The sequence below is a fragment of the Ambystoma mexicanum genome, chromosome 5p, assembly GCF_040938575.1.
Source record: "Ambystoma mexicanum isolate Mex_15411 chromosome 5p, UKY_AmexF1_1, whole genome shotgun sequence".
NCBI lineage: Eukaryota > Metazoa > Chordata > Amphibia > Caudata > Ambystomatidae > Ambystoma > Ambystoma mexicanum.
Window position 1 is genome coordinate 235,779,155 of NC_090930.1, and position 21,980 is coordinate 235,801,134.

Below are 21,980 nucleotides of genomic sequence, written 5' to 3' on the forward strand. Positions count from 1 at the left end.
TGGTGGGAGACATGAGTGGGGGCCTGGTGGAGGGTGACCCTGCTTTGCCGGGGGGTGGGGGTGGTGGGAGACATGAGTGGGGGCCTGGTGGGGGCTGCCCATGGTGGCAGTGGGGTGGGGGTGGTGGGAGACATGAGTGGGGGCCTGGTGGAGGGTGACCCTGGATGCTGGGGGGTGGGGGTGCAGGGGGACATGAGTGGGGGCCTGGTGGGGGCTGCCCATGGTGGCAGGGGGGTGGGGGTGGTGGGAGACATGAGTGGGGGCCTGGTGGAGGGTGACCCTGGATGCTGGGGGTGGGGGTGCAGGGGGACATGAGTGGGGGCCTGGTGGAGGCTGCCCCTGCACTGCCGGGGGGTGGGGGTGGTGGGAGACATGAGTGGGGGCCTGTTGGAGGCTGCCCATGGTGGCAGGGGGGGGTGGTGGGAGACATGAGTGGGTGCCTGGTGGAGGGTGACCCTGCACTGCCGGGGGGTGGGGGTGGTGGGAGACATGAGTGGGGGCCTGGTGGGGGCTGCCCATGGTGGCTGGGGGGTGGTGGGAGACATGAGTGGGGGCCTGGTGGAGGGTGACCCTGCACTGCCGGGGGGTGGGGGTGGTGGGAAACATGAGTGGGGGCCTGGTGGAGGGTGACCCTGCACTGCCGGGGGGTGGGGGTGGTGGGAGACATGAGTGGGGGCCTGGTGGGGGCTGCCCATGGTGGCAGGGGGGTGGGGGTGGTGGGAGACATTAGTGGGGGCCTGGTGGAGGGTGACCCTGGATGCTGGGGGGTGGGGGTGCAGGGGGACATGAGTGGGGGCCTGGTGGAGGCTGCCCCTGCACAGCCGGGGGTGGGGGTGGTGGGAGACATGAGTGGGGGCCTGGTGGAGGCTGCCCATGGTGGCAGGGGGGTGGGGGTGGTGGGAGACATGAGTGGGTGCCTGGTGGAGGATGCCCCTGCACTGCTGGGGGGTGGGGGTGGTGGTAGACATGAGTGGGGGCCTGGTGGAGGCTGCCCATGGTGGCAGGGGGGTGGGGGTGGTGGGAGACATGAGTGGGGGCCTGGTGGAGGGTGACCCTGGATGCTGGGGGGTGGGGGTGCAGGGGGACATGAGTGGGGGCCTGGTGGAGGATGCCCATGGTGGCAGGGGGGTGGGGGTGGTGGGAGACATGGGTGGGGGCCTGGTGGAGGCTACCCCTGGTGGCTGGGGGGTGGGGGTGGTGGGAGACATGAGTGGGGGCCTGCTGGAGGCTGCCCCTGGTGGCTGGGGGGTGGGGGTAGTGGGACACATGAGTGGGGGCCTGGTGGAGGCTGCCCATGGTGGCAGGGGGGTGGGGGTGGTGGGAGACATGAGTGGGGGCCTGGTGGAGGCTGCCCCTGCACTGCTGGGGGGTGGGGGTGGTGGGAGACATGGTTGGGTGCCTGGTGGAGGCTGCCCCTGCACTGCTGGGGGTGGGGGTGGTGGTAGACATGAGTGGGGGCCTGGTGGAGGCTGCCCATGGTGGCAGGGGGGTGGGGGTGGTGGGAGACATGAGTGGGGGCCTGGTGGAGGCTGCCCATGGTGGCAGGGGGGTGGGGGTGGTGGGAGACATGAGTGGGGGCCTGGTGGAGGGTGCCCCTGCACTGCTGGGGGGTGGGGGTGGTGGGAGACATGCATTGTTGATCAGTAGTGCAAGGTGACATGTGGGTTGGCTGGGGGCATGCCCATGGTGGATGGGCTGCCTGCGGGACATGAGCAGGGGTGCAGGGTAGTCCCCCGTGGTGTGGGCTGCCTGCAGGGGCCGTGGAGGTTGTGGAGCGTACACCTGGGAGGACCCACAAGGCCAATTCACGTGTAGTACTCCCCAGAACCCCTGAAATACACATTCCCTGCTGGTATCGCGTGTGCAACTTACCGCGCACCCCTGAAATACACGTACCCTGCTCGCACTGGGCCAATCGCGTGTGGAACTTCCCGCGCACCCCTGAAATACACGTACCCTGCTCGCACTGGGACTATCGCGTGTGTAACTTCCCGCGCACCCCTGAAATACACGTACCCTGATGGGATCGCGTGTGGAACTTCCCGCGCACCCATGTAATACACGTACCCTGCTCGCACTGGCCCATTCGCGTGTGGAACTTCCCGCGCACCCCTGAAATGCACTTACCCTGCAGAATTCGCGTGTGGAACTTCCCGTGCACCCCTGAAATACACGTACCCTGCTGAAATCGCATGTGGAACTTCCCGCGCACCCCTGAAATACACATACCTTGCTGAAATCGCGTGTGGAACTTCCCGCGCACCCCTGAAATACACGTACCCTGCTCGCACTGGGCCAATCGCGTGTGGAACTTCCCGCGCACCCCTGAAATACACGTACCCTGCTCGCACTGGGACTATCGCGTGTGTAACTTTCCGCGCACCCCTGAAATACACGTACCCTGATGGAATCGCGTGTGGAACTTCCCGCGCACCCATGTAATACACGTACCCTGCTCGCACTGGGCCAATCGCATGTGGAACTTCCCGCGCACCCCTGAAATACACGTACCCTGCTCGCACTGGGCCAATCGCGTGTGGAACTTCCCGCGCACCCCTGAAATACACGTACCCTGCTCGCACTGGCCCATTCACGTGTGGAACTTCCCACTTACCCCTGAAATGCACGTACCCTGCAGAATTCGCGTGTGGAACTTCCCGCGCACCCCTGAAATACACGTACCCTGCTGAAATCGAGTGTGGAACTTCCCGCGCACCCCTCAAATACACATACCTTGCTGAAATCACGTGTGGAACTTCCCGCGCACCCCTGAAATCCACATACCCGGCCAAATCGCGTGTGACACTTCCCGCGCACCCCTGTATACACGCACATGTATTTTTTGTCAGCGCGTCCGTGTTTGTGGGTACCCCTTTGCACGTCATTTGTCTTGGAGGGCCACAGTATAGGACATTCATCCTGGCAGTATATAGGTGCTATTTGTTGGAGCACCTTTTGGCGCACATTTCTTACAGCCGCAGAGACGCTACCGCCTGCTTTCTTGTGGCGGTCGTGTTTGTGCCTGTGCGCTGGTTTGAGCGTGCGCTTTTTTGGCCTATTCTATTCCATGAATACGTGTTGTAGACGAGCGTGTGGGCGTTCCGAGCACTTGTGCCCTGTACTTCCCCCGTGACGGCCACATTTTGGCAAGTTGTTCCCCATTCCGAGTGTTACGCCCGTGTTCCGCCTACTTTTGTTGCGTGCGCCGCGCTATGTGCGATTTTCGCTCTGGCCTGTGCGATTTTCGCTGTGACCTGGCGCACGCTGTTAGATGGCCTGTGCGCCAACGGGCGCCGCGCACTTTTTTATCGCACATCCGCTGGTTTTCTCGCGCACGGACTTCCATGAATCGATGTGTGCTGCTTTTCGTGCGATTTTCGCACTTGCACTGCGATTTTCGCTATTCCACTGCGATTCGCACGTTTTTGCCCACTTGCGCCGCGCTAATTATTCCATGAATCGGCCTGTATATGTTTTCTTTCATGTGTTTTATACATGGGTCATTCTATAATATTGCCAGCATTTCTCTCACCAGCTGTGTGACTCACCTGTCTTATCATGTTCCATTGTTATTTTGACAGGTTAATTCCAAGCAAATAGGCCAATGAATCTATCTCACTCAGTTAACACTGTATGGCTTCCTCAAACGGAATTAGCAAACAGCAGACAATGCACATGAGCTGCCACTTAGAAGGCCCTATCAAATGTTGTACTGTGACTGTATCTGCAGACAATTACAGGATTGCCTTGCTCACGCAGCCGTTCAAGCATAAGCAATGTTGAATTCCTGTGGGTTAGCATAGGCATTTTAGAAATGTTTAGCTGGTGGAGTGAGAGTCTGTGCAGCATGTGCAACTCACTGAACGCATTTCTGGTGCTGTATGAAAATAGACCAGATCTGTTGTGCCACATTAATCATATCACCTACAGGGGAGACATTACTGATAACGTGTGCGACCAAAAGATGGAGAACATGTGCAAAGCATTGCACATGCATTATGTTTGCCTGCCTTAGTGCAGCAATGACACTGGAGCAAGTGTCTGCTGGCACAACGAGGCTTTTCTCAGTGCAGGTACAGACTTGCATGAAACTTAGGTCTAGCTGGGAAATAGCCAGCTAGCAGAAGCACTTGCCATCAGTTCTCATGAAATCTTTGCTTTGAAAAAAGGAACAAGGCCAGGTCTAGTGGCAGCATTATCAACAATTTAACATTGTGCAGCTGTACTCATGGATGGTTACAATGACATTGCTGACTGTTCCCAAATGGCTAACTGGGTTTGGGCTGCTGGCTCATTGTTCTCTACTGCTACTTTGCTTTTGGGTGCTGCTTATTGCATTGTCAGGTAAAATACTAAGACTAACACCCCTCCAAGGTCTGGGTTCAACAGGCAGGGCAGAGCCAGCAAGCTTTAGAGTGTTTGATGGCCCCTGGGGGTATGCTGTGTAATATGTTGGTACCATTCTTGGGCATGATGTCACTTCATATGGGCCAGCAATGATGACATGCTGAGATTGGTCCTTGCATTCCTAAGAGACACAATCATTTTGCTCAAATTGCAGGTGTAAGATACAGCTCTTGATCCTGACCAAAAGACATTCTGCACCATAGATATACACTTTTTACACACGGTCTATGTTATTAGCTGTTGAGCAGTGGCAGAAGAAGAGGAAATATGGCACACTGCAAGGGTCAGAGGTGCAAGAGATGGTACTGATTGTTGTGACGGTTTGAAAGGTGTCCTTGATTGATGTAAACCAATCGTGGAGGTATCACAAAGTGTGTACAAATGCTTTGATGTGGGATTAATACACTCTGAATAGATGCAGGGGTTGTGGTGGTTGTAGGTGAACTATCATGCTGTGTTTTTTCATCCAACCACCCATTTGGTTTTACTAAGTATGCTATGATATGATATGATAGTTTATTTATAGCACGCCTATACACAAGTGTTTCAAGGTGTGACAAGTGTCACTCCTCATAGCCATAAAAACCTCTCCTAGTGTTCTCATACAAGAAGAGGAGGTGTAGTCAACACCCTGGTCATCACCATCACCCTTTTCATCATCACCACCATTTTCATCATTGAAATGGGAAGCCAAAAGAGTATAAGGAGTGGGAGATGCAGTGGGTGTGCTAGGCTGATGAACATGTTCCGCCTCTAACTTCGGCACTTGGAGATGCCTTTTCCCTACCTCTGAAACCCGCAAATCCCCTCCCCGCTCAAGACTATCGTCTTCTGCCACAGATTCAGGGGCATTCTCTTCATTTGGCACCTCAATAGAGCACTGCAGAACATGGTTATTAACACTGGTCTGTTTCAACAAGTGAGCATGACATATCCACTCATGGCATACACTGATCTTAGGGAAGTTGGGGTTTGGGGTGGTGCAGTAAAGCTGCAGAAAGAGCTAAACTAGAGATGACCTTGGATTGACTAGTGGCCAACACCACAACTTGAATTTGAACGCTTGTAGTAATTTATGTTGTAGCATTAGTTGATGTGCAATGTAATGTTATTGACTGGTGTACTATTCTACAACCCAATATACATCCGGCCACAGCAATCGCAGCAGCTACTTTTTCTGCAATGCACTATGCATCATGTACATGGTGCCTCCCTTTTCCCATCCAATATTTGACTGTTTCATCTGAGTACATCTTAATTGGTGTTAATTTTGGACTCACCACAATGTTGGACTCATGCACAATAGACATTGGCAACCCTGGTACACTCTTTTAAAAAAAAAATAGTGTTGTCTGCTCTTGCACCTGGTACTCTTGAATCCTACTGCTCTCAAGCCAATTAACCTTCCACAAATTCACATAGCCTGTGATCACCACGACCTCCAACAATTTTTCCAGCACCATTTTGGTCTGTTCCCACATTCCTGAGGAAAATAAATGATGTTCAACAGCTTGTGCGTGAGCAAGCATTCGATCAAGCTGCCCAGTGTTTTAATGCAAAAAAAACTGCAAAGGTGCCTATCAGAGAAATCGAAACCTCTGAAAGAAAATCTCAAAGGAAAGCTTACCTTTCTGCAAAGTGCAGATTGCTTTTAAATGGTGTTTGCAAAAATAATTTCAAAAAACAATTCTAATCTATTCAGCACTGCTTAAAAATCACCCAAGTACTCTGATATATATAAAGTGCATAACATTCAGTTGTTTGGTTTCTAAGTCCCAAAAGCCCTTCTTAAACAGGAAGGTAAAATGTTCCAGCTCTGTAGCTACAAATGTATAGCGCATTCTTTCTTTTAAATGTTCTTACTTTATGCATCTTGCCATAAACATATTAAATGCAGAAGCTCAAACAAAAAGCTCTACCTTACATGCTGCATCTATCAAGCAGCAACAGGCACCATTACACAACACCTTCCATTCCCTCTGAAAGTTAACCAGCAACTGCTGAAGAGCTCTAGCAGGATTGTTCCATATATGCCTCGGCCGTGTGAATCTGCCGGCTGGAACGTGTTTACTCAAATGTGTTAAGAGCCTGGCAGATCACGAATACAGTGGACATTCAGGTGAATCAGGATTTTGACAAATCATTTTTATTTCCATGCAGCTTTTCATGTATGTACAGTGATACTAACAGATTATCCTCATCCAAAAATAAGCCCGAGAACAGACTTCTGTAGGTTTTTCATAGGAATTTACTAAATGAGGTGCATACCGAAAGTCAGTAAGATTAATTTAGTCAGTACCAGTAACAAGAATGTTCTAAACATCCTGCGACCTTGGCGGGGCAAGGCCTACCAGCACCAGACTTTGCCTCTGCAATTCTGGTGGGCCAACCCACATGACACAATATCCGCTTCCAGCAGATCTATCAAGCAGTCCCCTTTCTGATGAGAAACACCCACATGACCCCTCTTCTAGTTCTCCAGCACGAATGCCTCTTTCTCATGTGTGACCTGCTGCGTGTTATTGGGCACAGCCTTATCACCTTCCTGATCCCTGTCAGCCAATCATATTTACTTGTGGCTCTACATTGTCACATTCTCAGTCATGGCTGAGGCACTGCCCTCTACACGTGCACTGTTAGGGCTTACAAGAAAGCCTAAACTATTGTTGGTTTTTACACCCCTTTTAAAGCATAAACATGTTTCCTGCCCCCAAATAATATCACCTAAAAAAAAAAAAATAGGTTTTGCACCTGGATGATTGTTGGTTTCGTCTCAACTCTCCAGTTGCTGTTTTGTTGGTTTGTTGTGTAGCGTTGTTTGTGTTGACATAATAGATATTACGATTTGCTTATATTTGGGTTGTACTTTGATTCTAATTCTTGTGTTCTGCTCACACACATTTCTCACTCTGCTTAGTAATTCCATGTTCACATCTCTTAGGGCACGCGTGGCACTGGGAAGGGTAGGGGAGGAATGTTGCAGGAGATTTGGAGGGATGGAGGCTACATTCTTTTAACACAAGAGGAGGATTCCCTCAGGATGGATGTGGTGTCTCTGTGCAGTTTATGGATACATGTGTGTGGGCCCAGACCACACTGCATTGCCCACACTCTGAGTTTGCAGAGTAGGCTGAGAAGCTTGGAGCAAAGGCTGTTTTCATTGCCATCACAAAAGCAAGTGAGGCAGGGCCTCTTTTCCATGTCCCCACATAGGCAGGCCCAGTGGAAGAGCAGAAAGGCGTGTTACCAATATGTGAGGCAAAGGACTGCAGCAAGCACCCTCGATGTAGATTATGGCGTGGCTCCAGTTTGGAGGGGTGGAATTGTGGAGGAAGAATTTGTTAACCAGCTGAGCAAAGGTGCTGCTAAGGGGAGATCAATCAGGAGGAGGCTCACACAGAGGATTAGTCTGTGGAGGTGATGTGGCAGGTGTTGCACCTACCTGAGTGAGAGGAGTAGGACCAGGTTGAGGAGGGGGAAGGGTCTGAATAGTTGCAGATGAGGTACATCCTGCGCCCCTGGAAGGTGGGAGGAGAAAGTTAGTGGCACGATCCCTGGCTTAGTGACAATTGAGGAAGCATATTCACTCATGGCACAAGAAGGTCAACCTGGTAAACACGCCCATAGCAATCTGGCTGCCAACACCTGGGACAGATTGCCATTAGGCAAGAGTGTGAAATCCCTGGCCTTCTTGATTCTTATCAAATAATAAAAAGATGCAGGTGATTCCATCTCTGAAATGGTAATCTGTTAATCAGACTGCCCTTTTATAAGCTCCATGCCAAAAAGCATAGCATGTATCTATGGCCTACTTCTTCAGTATCCTGAGTCACAAGGCTTGCTCTACCTGTGGCACCGAGCAGGCTCAGAGGTCACAGATGCCCATGTGACACCGACACTGACAGAAAGGTCTCTGCAACACAAGCGCGACATTTAAGATATGCTCATAGAGTGGAACTTACCTGATGCAGACCATGCTGCAAGCTTACCTGATGCAGACCATGCTGCAGAGCTCCAAGCCAAATGAGGCTTGGAAGGGACTATTTTACCTAGGGACTATTTTTTACTCGGGTGGGGCTGGGGAGGAATACTTACCTGGGACTACTTTGGAGGCTATTTAAACCACGCCCGAAGAGCAGCACACACTTCGCGTTATTCTGCATCCAGCAGCGTAACGCTCACCTTGTCTGCAAGCCTGCATCCAGTCTTCTGCCACGCCCGCTTCGAGTCTGCAGCTCCTAGGAAAAGGGAGGAACAGAAGGAGAAAAGGTTAGAATAAGAGCAAAACCTCGTTCCTTACCTGAATTCCGGATCCACCGCCCTTTCGAGCTGGAAGAAAGAAGCATTTTACGCGTGCCGCCTCGCCTGCTGCAGCGCCGCGCTGAACTCACCGGCCTTTGCAGCATCCTCACGATCCACTGCATCCTTCTGCACGTTCCCACCGCACTCTGGCACCTAAGGGGAACACAAGAACAGCAAAGGTGAGCCAAGGGAATAAACAGAGGGAATGGTAACTACCCCCATAGACTTACCTGATTACCGCCGGGGGTACTATTCCTCTTCACGGGTCGGCGCAGTCTCCATTGCATCCTCGCCATACCCCGGCCCCTAAGGGGAACAAAAGGACAACAAGGTGAGACAAAAGGACAAACAAGGGGAACTCTTCTCACCACAATAGACTTACCAAATTTTACCGCCGGAGGCATTATTCCCCGAACCTCATATTTTCTCTCCACACCTGAATAAGGGAGCAAGCAACAGGTTACATTCTGGACTTATTTTATTGAACTGTGTAGGATAAGCCAAATCCTTACCTGAACTTCGTCAGCTACCACAAGGAACACTTCGCTGGGGCCAAGCTGCAAACTGCAAGGAATCGGACAAGAGCGAAAGTCAGACATGTGAACTCTTACGAACTACATACTTTTTGGAGTCAATATTGTTCTGGAACTCACCAATTCCTTTGAGCCAGTGAAGCAACTGGTTATCAACGCGCCCCTGCGCTCAATGCAGGATGGAGAGCTCATCTTTTCAAACCATCAGGTGAGACTATAAGAGGGGACATCAAAGGTGATCCGTGGGGAGAACAGTGGGGGTGGGGGGATTTACGCTCAACTCCACGGGTGGTTAATTCCCTTTTTCCATTTGCAGAAGAATATTCCTAAGGGCCAAGCAAACGAAGCTAGGTGGGCCAGTCCAGTCCGTCATCTCGGCCCTACGCGTCACATTGGTGGAGACCGCAGCTGTCCAGTCCAGATCGACGCCTCTGTGGGAGCCAGGTGAGCGTAACACAGAGGACGTGAACAGGAGGGAGAGGGATCTAGCATGTCCAAGGGACAGGGTGCAGCACAGGGTTGACATCAGGCATGACAGGCCAAACCCCCAAATCAGTCACAGTGGCACCAATACCTGTCAGGACTGCACCAACAAGCCATTGAGGGTGCTGCACTACTGGTGGCACTCATATTATGGCAGGACCTCCTTGACTAAGTTATGAGGCATCAATGCAACTTCAGCCTTTAATTATGAGTCATCAATGCAACTTCAGCCTTTATTATAGTTAGTACTTAGGCCTGGGTGAGCTAGAACTCGTAGTTGTGTTGAGCAACCTGAGGAAACACTAGCAGCCCCATCACCCTTCCCTCCTGCATAGCACTGCACATCACAGAAGGAATTATGCAGTCAAAGGGGAGGATCTGTTCTTGCACTGAGACTACTCACCCATGTGAGTGGCAGTGGTCTGTGGGAGTGCTGGTGAAGTGTAATAAATGCTATGTAAGAGGGCTTGAGAACTTTATTTGGCAGCTGTCCTTGGTGAAAAATCCAGAGAAATTTAGTGAGCAGCTGTGTCGGGTAAAATAAACCTGAGAATAACAGAGGAGACACTTAATCAATGGCTATGCACTTTGAGGACCTTAAGTGTTGGCAGCATCATGTGAGAGAATCTGAAAGTGGTAGTCGGTGTACGTGTCCTGTTAAAAACTTTGAGAACCTTAATTGGTGCACTTTGTGGGAGAAAATGATAACCATAATTGTGGCTATGCCCTTGTGAAGAACCGTCATGCTTAGGTGGTGGCTGTGCCCTGTGAACATGTTTGGGAACCTTACTGGGTGGCTCAACCCTGTGAAAAAAACCTGAGCATACTAAGGGGTATCTGCACCCTAGTGCAGAATCTGAGAATATTAAGGAGTTGTTACACCTTGTAGGAAATACTTAAGTGGTGGATATTCCCGCTGTGAGAACCTAAGCACCTTATTGAGTGTCTGTGCTTTGTGAAAAACCCTAAGCAACTTAAGGGATGGCTTTGTGTTGTGTGTGAACCTCAGAACATTAAGTGGCCTATGTGCCCTTTCGATGAACATCAGAACCTTACTGGATGGCTATGCACTGCAAAACAACCTGAATTTTAAAATAAAATAAAGCATAACCTTAGTGGGTGGCTGCACCCTGTGAAACAACAGACAATCTTATGATTTAGAGAAACCAAAGGTGGGGTGAACCAGAGCACTGTAGTGAGTGGCTGTGCCCTATTAAACAAGCAGATACATATATTGAGCTGCTGAGAACCTTGAGATAACCTTATACATTAATAGGTGGCTTTACCCTGAGAAGATCCAGAAAACCTTAAGGGGTGTGTGTGACCTTTAAGAGTAATTGAGTATTGTTAGATTTGGATGTACCCTGTGAGAGTAGCTGAGAACCTTAAATGCTTCTGCACCCTGTGTGAGAATCTGAACATCTTAGGGTATATAAACACCCTTAGAGAGAATATGAGAAGCTTAAGGGTGGGAGAAGCTTAAGGCTGTCTGCTTCATGTGAGAGTACCCAAATCTAAAGTGGTGGCTGTATCTTGTGGGAGAACCCAAGACCTTAAAGTAGAATGTAAGAACCTTAGGAGGTGGATGAGTCTTGTGTAAAAACCATGAAACCTTAATTAGTAACTGCTTTGTTGGAGAACATGATATTATTTGACTAGTGGTGTAATTATTGTGAGACAATACAAGGATGGAGAATAAAAACATACTGACACAATAGGTAACAGTACGAATAAAACTGTTCAGGGCCACACAAACCAGTAGTACAGCTATATTTCCCAAATACATACGATTTTTCACTTTCTGAAGTCTACTGGGCAGAAAATCATCTTCATTATCCAAGCTTGTGTGTTGTTTCTGGGTAGAAGTCATTTCGTATTCTTATGATATAAAGTGATTGTTATTTTTTTTCATAAATGGCAATTATTCAAAAGTTGGCACTGTGAGGTTCTCCAGTGGCTAGAAAGAATAGCTTTTGCCATGCTACAAATTCTATCTGACCGTACATTGGTGGGTACACAGTTTAGCAATTCAACAGCAACTGCACAAGTGCCACTGGAAAGACAGACAACTTGTTAACCAAAACCCTAATTGGTCATCATATCTTCCCACGGGTGAAGTTTCTACTAGATAGCAATCAAGAATATGTGAGGCTGGTGGTCCAAAATTTTAAAAAAATATATATATATTTAAGAAATGAATTAAGAAGGCATGGGTGCAGGGGTGATAAACACACTCCTGGCACATAAGTTGCAAAGTATTCTAAATAATGGGAGAAACCAGTCAACTATTCAGAATGTGTACATTGAATACACATTTCCATTAAGTCAATTACCATCAAATAGATACTATACAAATAGAGTATATCATTTGAAAAATCTTTCAAGACTAGAGTACTAAGTACATATAGATTATTCATTTAATTCATTCAGATGATAATTGATAAGCTTGACACATTTCGCGTTTAACTTTCCCTTTGTCAGGAGCAAGTCCATGTATCTATTAAACAATATAAAAAAATCAATATCAGTAATATCGCTAACATGAAATGTTAAATAGTGTTAAGGACGTAATAGCTTAGCATCTTATGACTTTCATAAGGAGTCAATGTTGTATATGCTTTCAAATCGGCTGTAGATTTAAAATCACAAAATAAAATATCATTAGAAGGATATTGTCCTCAAATCATGCATATTAAATGTAGCAAAAATAAAGATTCATTACATTTTTTTTTAAAACATGTGATTGGACTGTCCGTCATTAGCAAACCTCATGAAACTTATGACATCCTTACATATACCATCAAAAAACGAATATACAACTGAGGATAAATAAATCAGTAATGGAAGAAATTATTCTGGAAAAAATAGGGGAAGGCAGAGTATAAATCAAATCATACTAGTTAGGAGAGCTCTGCTGTGATTGTGTACACCAATCTGTGATTGCACTGCACTGATTATGTAGGCTATCCAAAAAGTGCCAACGGGTGGCCTCTGCAGTGCGTGGGCTGTGCTGTGGCAACTTGTGGCACACCTGCTGTTTTCACACGGCATGTTTGGCATGGTATGCTTGGCATGAGCCAGTGGTGAAGGACGTTGCAACTGTCAAAAGTAATATTGGCTGGCTATTTACGCTTGATCGCCTATATGTAGAGTTGCTTATCAAGAAAGCCAAATAGTCTTTTGCTCCTGGCCCAGATGGAATCACTAGCAACATGATCAAACAGATGCCAGAACAGTGGACCCCCTTTATTTTGAACCTCTTCCACACGATCATCAGAACAAGCGAAATTCCAGGATCGTGGAGAAAGGCAATATTCGTTCAGATCTGTAAGTGGTGCAATGGATAGGACCCATCCAACTATTGTCCAATTGTCCTACTAGATATACTGAGCAAGCTGTTTGCTGCCTTCCTCTTAAAACATCTGAGGATCTTGAATAAGACAGCAAAGAGAGAGGATCTAAGAAAAACAGGGTTGTCCAGGGAGTGGGCACAGACCTGAACCTGTTTCTGTTGAATATTTTGAGAGGAAAGGCCTTTAACAACAATACAAAGATTTACTTGGCCTTGGCTGACCTGAGAACGGCATTTGATAGTGTAGACCACCAATGATCATAGGAAAAAATGGAAGCCTGGAATTGCCTGACATCTCTGCTGACTGCTATCACATCCCTTTACCCATCGACCAGCGTCCAAGTACGACTAAATGCCAGTTGTCGTCTGACATCTCCCATCCACACTTTGTAAGGCCTGAAACAGGGGTGCCCGCTGGCCCCAACTTTGTTCAACGTATTCCTCTCAGATCTTTTGGATTCACTAGATAAGGTAAGAGCATTCCTCCCAAATATTGGAGAAGAAAAACTGGCAAGAATGCTCTACGTGGATAATCTTGTGCTTATTGACAGAACACCCTTAGGCTTGTAGAGGAGTCTAGACTCTTTAAAGGAATATTTGATGAACAATGGAGTCAGTCAAAACAAATATTATGGTCCTGGGGCCACAAAGCAATAGAACGACGCATTTGTTTAAATGGTATGTTAGACGTGAGCGGTTCATAAAGACTTCTCAGATCACATACCTAAGGGCCCTTATCAACAATAGTGGGTGTGATCAACTCCACCAGATGTCCCTGAAATCCAAGATGAAAATTCTGTCTGGTCAAGGTAGGATGATCGAAAAGAAGTATGGCAAGTTTTCCATTGTACCGGTAGTGTCCTTTTGTAAATTAAAAGTTGTCCCCTCTTTAATTTATGGAGCGGATAGATTCCCACTTATTCCTTGGGAAATGTAGCCATCAGGGGAGGGAGCTTTTTGGAAAACCTAATCTCAACTGCCTTGATTAGATATGAACTGGTTATTCGCTGCAAGCAAGGGCTGCATGGAATAAATGGCCCTTTTTCAGAAGTGTATGCTGCCCATCCCTGTCGGGCCTTATCAAATTTTGAAGAGCAAACTGTATAGAGCAGTCAAGGTCATAATGGAGCAGTGGTCTAATGGATGTTGGTCGCTCTTAGAACATCTGCAGTCTGATCTCGACAAACTAATTATCACCCCAGGGAAGGTGAAACCGAAGCTTTGGCGCTCTTCGAAGCACTCAGGAACTAAAAGAAGAAATATCTGGCCAAGGCCCCCAATGTGTGGTATAGAAACCATTTCATGCGCTTCAGATTAGACCTATTTCCAACAAGTTAGCTTCAACAGACCTATGGTAAATCAGCACCATGGAATGCCGATTTTGCTCGATTACGGATATGAATGAGACACTATAGTATGTGACATTGTTCTGTCAAGGTTTGATGGCTTTAAGAACTACACATATGATCAAACTTATTAAGGATCGTCAACTGATGGAGGCAGACAAAATTTTGACTGTTCTCATGAAAGGAGGCAATTTAACAACCAGGATTTGCCTGCTAACATTTTTAAAGGAGGTATTTGAGTTACACAATTAATATAGTGTCCATCGAGGGATTGGACTACAAATTACCTTTTGTTTTTTAAATGGTTTTTAGATGTAAAGAAAACAAAATTAGGAAATGGTATGATGTATGATAAAGGTTAGAAGTAAAACATAAATCAATTAAAACATTTTTTTTTAAAAAAGAATTTAGAACTGAATAACACTTTTTGGGCAAAGGTAATAGCGGATGAAAGCTAAGAGGGAAAATACCCATTTGAAAGCAGCCTATGTAAAAGAACGCCAGTGTGAAAGAGTGTAACAGAAAGGTAGGGCATGAACCAGACCATCACAAAGTGAACTTTATGATTGGATATAGTGCGACAAGGCCAAATACTACCAAAGACTGGAAAGAGAGGTGTGACACACTATGGCAAAACCAAGAGGCTAACTAGGAGATGTCAGTAGAGTGTGAAACTGCCCATAAGGTCAACAGGCTAAGGAAAGCTTAGTGAATGTGAATCTGTACATAGGGGCAAGTACAGAATAACCTGTGCGGGGTGGAGAGCCTAGGGTTCCTGGTTGCGCAACCTTTGATGGGTGGACCGTGTGGTCTGAGAACTGCGCCTTTACCAGTGAGCCCTAAATTGTGAAAGCAAAAGACATTATGAAACAACCCAAGGAGAAGCAATGTAAGCAAACTGGTGATGTTATCCAGAAGGAGGGTCAGGTTGACCAAGAGTTGTGTTGAACTTTGAAAGACTGAAACAAATAACAGTTGTTCCTTTGAAGTCTTGGGGAAGGGAACCCTGAGACTGGTGAATTGCAAAGAATGTCTTGAGGATGGAGCCTCAATACCCTTTTTCTTTTGAAATGTGTTGCGTGAATGTGGGGGAAGGGAACCCCAAGGATTGTGTGTAACTGTATTTGTTTGTTTGTTTATTTTATTTATATCGCGCACCTGACCCAAAGGTAATTGGGCACTAGAGGATAGTAATGGTTACATGGCATAATATAGACAGTTGTGTACATTAATACAGCTTGAGCATTCAAGGAAAAATTACAATGGTACACATATACATATTAAACATACATATTATACATTGGGTCATAGCAGTTGTACAGGATGGATAACACATATACAAGTTGTGCAGACCACCTGGCAGTTAGTGGTATCAGGAGCTGTTATTTTATGTTTTGTTAAGTATCCATGTGATAACAAATAGTTTGAATATTCTGAGGGAGAGTGTTCCAAAGCTGGGTGGCTAATACCGGGAAGCTAGAACTTCCGGCTTTTTTTAGATTGTATCTGGGCACCGCCAGACATGGTATGTTGGATGATCTAGTGATTCTGTTGGATACCTTCCATGTGAACTTGTCTGTGAGATGGGGGGGGGGGCTTGGTAGTTAAGCGCTTTGTGAGTGAGGCAGATAGTTTTTAGGACAATTTTGTCATGTATAGAGAGACACCTGTAGTGCTTTCTGGTTTCTGATATATGCTCTCTTTTGGGGATATTCAACACTGCTCTGAGTGTGTTGTTTTGCATGATCTGTAGTTTATTTAAGATGATTTTGTTTGCTCCTAGATAAAGGCTGTTGCAATAATCCAATTTAGATTGTATGAGCGCTCTCACCAGTGTGAGGCATTGAACCTGCGAATGGTAATCTTGTGGTACTCTCTTGAATGTGACGAAGGGGAGCTGAAAAGAAAGTGAAGAGCTGGAATAATCTCAGAATTTTGTGTTGATCACCATTTATTTTATTATTGACATCCCTACACATTGTTCAGATTTAGTTGTGAGGGCAAGGGTCATTTTAGATACAGACATACTTTTAAGTTGAACTCTTTGACTCAGACTTTCTTTTGCTTTGTTCAGGTAGGGAAATCCTATCTTAGCATAGGGCAAGTTAGGCATTATACCATTCTGGCAATTGATTTAATAAACCATTTTATTTTGAACTTTGAATCTGTTGTCTGTGTGTTGCTTCATGATGCCTTCACAACACCCATGCCCATGGGTGGACTGGGAACCAAAAGAGGCCCTGGAAATAATTTTCAAAGTGGCCCCATATTACACATTTTAGCATGGCCAACACTTTTCCAATGAGAGCATTTGGAAATACCACACAAAAGAGGCCCACGGTGCAGAGGCCTACCGGGAAATCTCCAGAGTTCCCCATTGGCCAGTCCACCCCTGCCCATGCCCTGCAATAATTGCACTGTCCCAGGAACTGCTGCATCTTCTTGCATGGTGCAGGGACACAGGGTCTTGTGCATTGTTTCTACTCTATCTGGTGTTATCTTCCACCCCTTCTCTGGATGTTATCTGTCCTAAGTACACTACTACTTCCTACCAATATTGTAACATGTCCTTGTCCGCCTTGTATCCCTTGGCAGCCAGCCATGTTAAGAGGTGAATTGAGTCTGCTCTCCACTGTTCTTCATTCTTGCTGCACACCAATAGATCATCCGCGTACTGTATCACTGTACTTGACATTTGAAAGTTACGCAAGTCCATTTGGATCACCCTGTTAAATATACTGGGGGATTCACAGTGCCCTTGTGGTAATGTGCTGTATTTGAATTGGAGCAACCTGTACGTAAATGCAGTCAGGTACCTTGATACTGGATGTAGTGGAATGGAGAAGACGGTGTTCTTAAGGTCTATCACCATACAGTATTTTGATCTGGTGGGATATTGCATGATATTGTCGCTGGATTTGGCACAAGCATGATTTCTGCCTCTACAACATTATTCATGGGGCGGAGGTCCTGTATGAATCTCCATGATCCCCCCTTTTTTAATGGGATATATAGCTATATTCCATGGGCATATGGAAGTCTGTATATACTCAGTTGCCATAATGCAAGGAGTGTTGTGTAAATGTTGTCTGTTTCACGGGACAGTGGATGCTTTGTTCTTGGTAACAATTCTTCCTCTTCAATTTTTTTATTATATCCCCTGCTCCTTTCAGCACCCCCACATCATGGAGCTCAGTTGTCCACAGTTTCCCAGGGGCCTTCTCTAGAACTCCCTGTGTGTGTGCCCTCTTGTTTCACTAGTTGTGGTACAAGCCTCTCTAATACTCTTATGGGGCAGGAGATGAGTAGCTGGAACAACATTTCCCCCTCTGCTTCTTCCCCCCATCTGCAAAGAGCTTTTCATCCATCACATCCTTTATTGTCCATGTGGGATTGATACAGAGTACTGTATGTCATTATATGTCCTCCTCATCTGTCCCAAATAATATCACCATGTCTTTTCTTGTAATCACTTTTTCAAGCTGTAGTAACATCAGTTAGCCTGGGGCAATTTCCTTGTGGCACTGAGGCCGGAATGAAAATTCAGATACCAGTCGGAATGTCTTCCTTTTTTATTCTGGGCACCCACCCCAGCAGTATCTGGACCCCATACAGAAATATCTTGCGGTATGTGGGTTGTCCTTGCAATGTGTTCTGGGCATATATAGCTTGGAGAATGGCTGCCACTCTGGCGGAATACACGTCTGGTGTTGAGCATACCATATCCTTTTCTGTGAATTAAATTGTTGCACTGAGTTTGCTCAGTAAGTCCCTCCCAAGTATGGTTATGGCGGTGGCTTTTGAGTACAATAGAGGGGATACGAGATGTTGTGTCCCTATCTTTTGTAAATCTTTTGTTACTGGAACCATGGCAATTGCCCCAGAGAAGACCTGCATCTCCATTACTTCTGTTGACAGTGGGAATCCACCCTCCTTTATGCCCAACTTGGTGGCTCCTGTATCCTTCAGAAAAGATAACTATTTCTGTCCTATCTTCACTGCTGCATCGGGGTACTCGTCAGGGTCTTGAGTTGCTGTAAGGACTGGGCACACACACACTTCCTGTGGGCTCTCCTATTGAGGTGTTATGTTTGCGGGAAACAGGAAAGGATTACCTTCCAGAACACTTACTCCGGTGTAGTGGAGTACCACATTCTGTCCCAGCAATGTTGTGGCCCCTGGTGCCTGTGCGGGTGTTTGTAGCATGCTTGGGGGATTCCCTTGGACCCCACCTTCCCTGCTGAGGTTTAAGGCTGTGCTTGTGGGGGGTGTGGGTGTTCCTGCTGTGTTTGTGCTTGTTGGGGCTGTGTCTGTGGGTGCAGAAACTGCTGTGGCAGTGACAGTTGTATGAACTGGCCTGCTGTTGTGTTACTTGGTATGTTTGCGCTTGCTTACAAAAGGGCAGGTATGTTGAAATGTCCCTGTTTCCAGCATATTTATTTTATTTTATTTATTTTATTGAACATTTATATGGCTCTTTATACAACAGAATTGTGTTTGGAAAAGCGCCACAAGGTTAAATGGGAAGGGAACAGGGGAAATAATAACAGTGGCAAAACAGTGGATATGAAACATGGTCCAAGGAAACGGAATCCTGCACCCCTATATCCCCACCCCCTTCCCCATTGCGGGTAGCCTCTCCCTTGCGCACAGTATCCGATGGGCGGGTACATACACCCTTGTGGATAACCCCCATTGGTTGAAACCCCCATTCCAGATCATTCTGCGGCTATTCATATCCACCTTGCCGATGTACGTTCCCTACTGGAGACTCTCCTTGTTGGGCGGGGTCGACTGCAGCTGTGTCAGGTATGAGCATTGCCCCTTCCATTGCAAACTTAGCAAGCTTTTATTGTACCAGCTTGTTCTCTGCCTTCCCAGTGTTCTCGGCCATTTGTCTCTCATTCTCCTGCTTTCTCTTGTAATTGTGTACTATGGTAGCCTGTATTTCTGGCCATCCCTTTGCCTCTAATCCTACTATTTTATCTAGGGAAGCCTAAATATTAGATGGAATAACCAGTATATGGTACAACAAAGGAATGTATGCATCCAACGGTTTTCACGCCTCTAAGTTCCAGAGCTCCTGGGCCTGTTTTATATATTCTGTGGGGTACTCGTCTGGCTTCATTTTACAGGTCATGACAGCCACTAAATCTGAGCTACCTGGATACCTGCTCCATAATACTTTCCACAAGTGGGCACAACAATTGTGGAATGGCGCTCCATGGTGTGCATTGGTGCTTAACTTCACTGCCCTGTACCCCGCTTGCTCCCATATTTTATCACCTCGCTCTCCTATTATTGATGCAAATACATTTTTCATGTCCCCTATTGCAAGTATCTCCCTGCTGTTTCTTTTTAAAGAGTGTATATCCACTTGCTTGTTCGCGCCATGAGGGAGGGCGGGCTACAAATGAGATTGTCTTTGTCCATTCTCTGCCATGATACATAGTGTGTGTCTCCCCTTCCCTTTTGCATCAATAGCATTTGTGTTGCCGATGACCCTGTTTACAGTTCCCATCTCTCTTTTCTTTGCCTATGACAATCATATCTTCATTTTCCCCTTGTGGAGGATAGTGGACCAGTTCCTACTTTGCTCCCCCTCGTCTCCTTTCCTCTTTTGCTTTTACACCCTTCTCTTTTCCTTGTCCGTGTCCACTGTTCATCCTCCTCCTCGCTGCCCTCCTCTTCCTTTTTGTCAGATACTACAATGCTCTCATCTCCTGTTTCCATCTCCTCCTCTCCATTGTTGTGCTCTTCATAATCTAATTTAAATCTTATCCTCCTGGTTGTCCACCCATGTCCTTCCTCTGTGTCCCTCCTTTCTCTTTCCTTTCTCCCTACCTCCTTATTTATCACTATCTGTGCATCATTGAATAAAGCATCCACCTGTTGTTGTGTACTTCTTTCTATGTCCACTAGATACTTCTTGTCTCCTCTGTCAGGTCACTCCTCTCGTCTTATCTCCCTGCTGTTCTTCTTACCCCTTTCCCCTTCCCCTCTTTCTGGTGACACCTTCTGTGGGTTTGTATACCCTGCTGCTGGTCTAAGTGCTAGGTATGCTCTGTACGGTTTAGTCAGAGCACTGGGCGATCCTGTCACAGTTTCTGTCTTAGTGCCCTTCTTGGTGGGCCCTTCTTTTTTCTCCGCATTGAGTTTCCACAACCGTAGAATATTTTGTCTGCTCTTTAATATAGACCCTTTATACTTAGTTAATAGATATGAGTACATGTGTCAATGATCTTGCTATTGAGCATTCCTTCCCCTGACCATGCATAAAAACACTGTCCAGCAGTGTCTTGAACCCATTGGAACTTGTACCTTATTATATTATTATGATATTGGGGCAATTATACACACACATGAAGGCCATTTTCTCCCCATGCTATTTTCTGTGCCCCCTGTTGTCCCATCTCCTCTTCCTGCTTGTTTTTTTTTCTTTGCACCCCCTCTCATTCACCTCTCTGACATGCATACTCACCTTCTTTCCTCCTAATGTCCTATCACAATCTCTGACCCTCTCTACTGGCCTGCCCACGCACACCCACCTCACACATCGGCCCTCTCCACAGGCCCATCCACTCACTCGCTCTTAGTTTACCACTGGCCCTCTCCACAGGCCCACCATTACCTATGTTAGTGTAGTCAGACGCCAGAACACACCCCTTCTCTGGGCTGGTGTCCACCGCTACTATGCTAAGCACAATATTATACACCAAGTACCTAAGGTGCTGATCCTTTTGTCTTGGTCAGAGCCACAAAAATGAACAAACACTGATCACCAATAATTTTCTACAACAACCGTTTCGACATATAGTTGCTCTATAGTGGGCTTCCTTCACCACTTCAACAAGTCAATGGAAAAAAAACACCCCTTTCTCCTAATGACGCAACTGTACAATTGCCTGTACTATGTGCAACTCCTGTCTATCTGGGTCCACTGGCTATGCACTCTTCTGCTCTACCGCAGACGTGCCCGCCACACATCCACTCCCTATGGGGTGGATAGTCCTAAAATCTACGACTACTACGGCTGATTGACCTCCCTTTTTGGGATCACTCCCTCTATGTAGGCATGCAACCACAACACAGTGCGTTCTTGCACAGGCACACTCATGTGTCATAGAGATCCTCGAGTCCTCTCTGCTCAAGCCTTTGTGCTGACTCGCTAATCCTCATGAGTGTGCGTGGTGCTCTGGACCAGGCAGACCTTTATGAACTCAGTGTCTGCAGGGCCTCCTCAGTGGTGCACATAGAACTGGTCTGCGGTCACCAGACCCACGCCTCCCAGGAGGGCAGCTGGAATACCCTCAGTTGGATGAAGGAACTGTGGATCTCGCTGGGGTCTCTAAAAATGTATCAGGGGTTCACCATCAATAAGATAACAAAGGTGATCCAAAATGGAGTGCACACCAGGCAAGGTGTAATACTGTTTTTTACATCCGGGTTGCATAAATCAACCAGCACAGTGGAACAGAAATGATTGATTGGAGCTGGCAAAACCGCCCCCTGCGGGCAAATCTTTTATACTTTTAAACATTATTTACATAGTAGGAA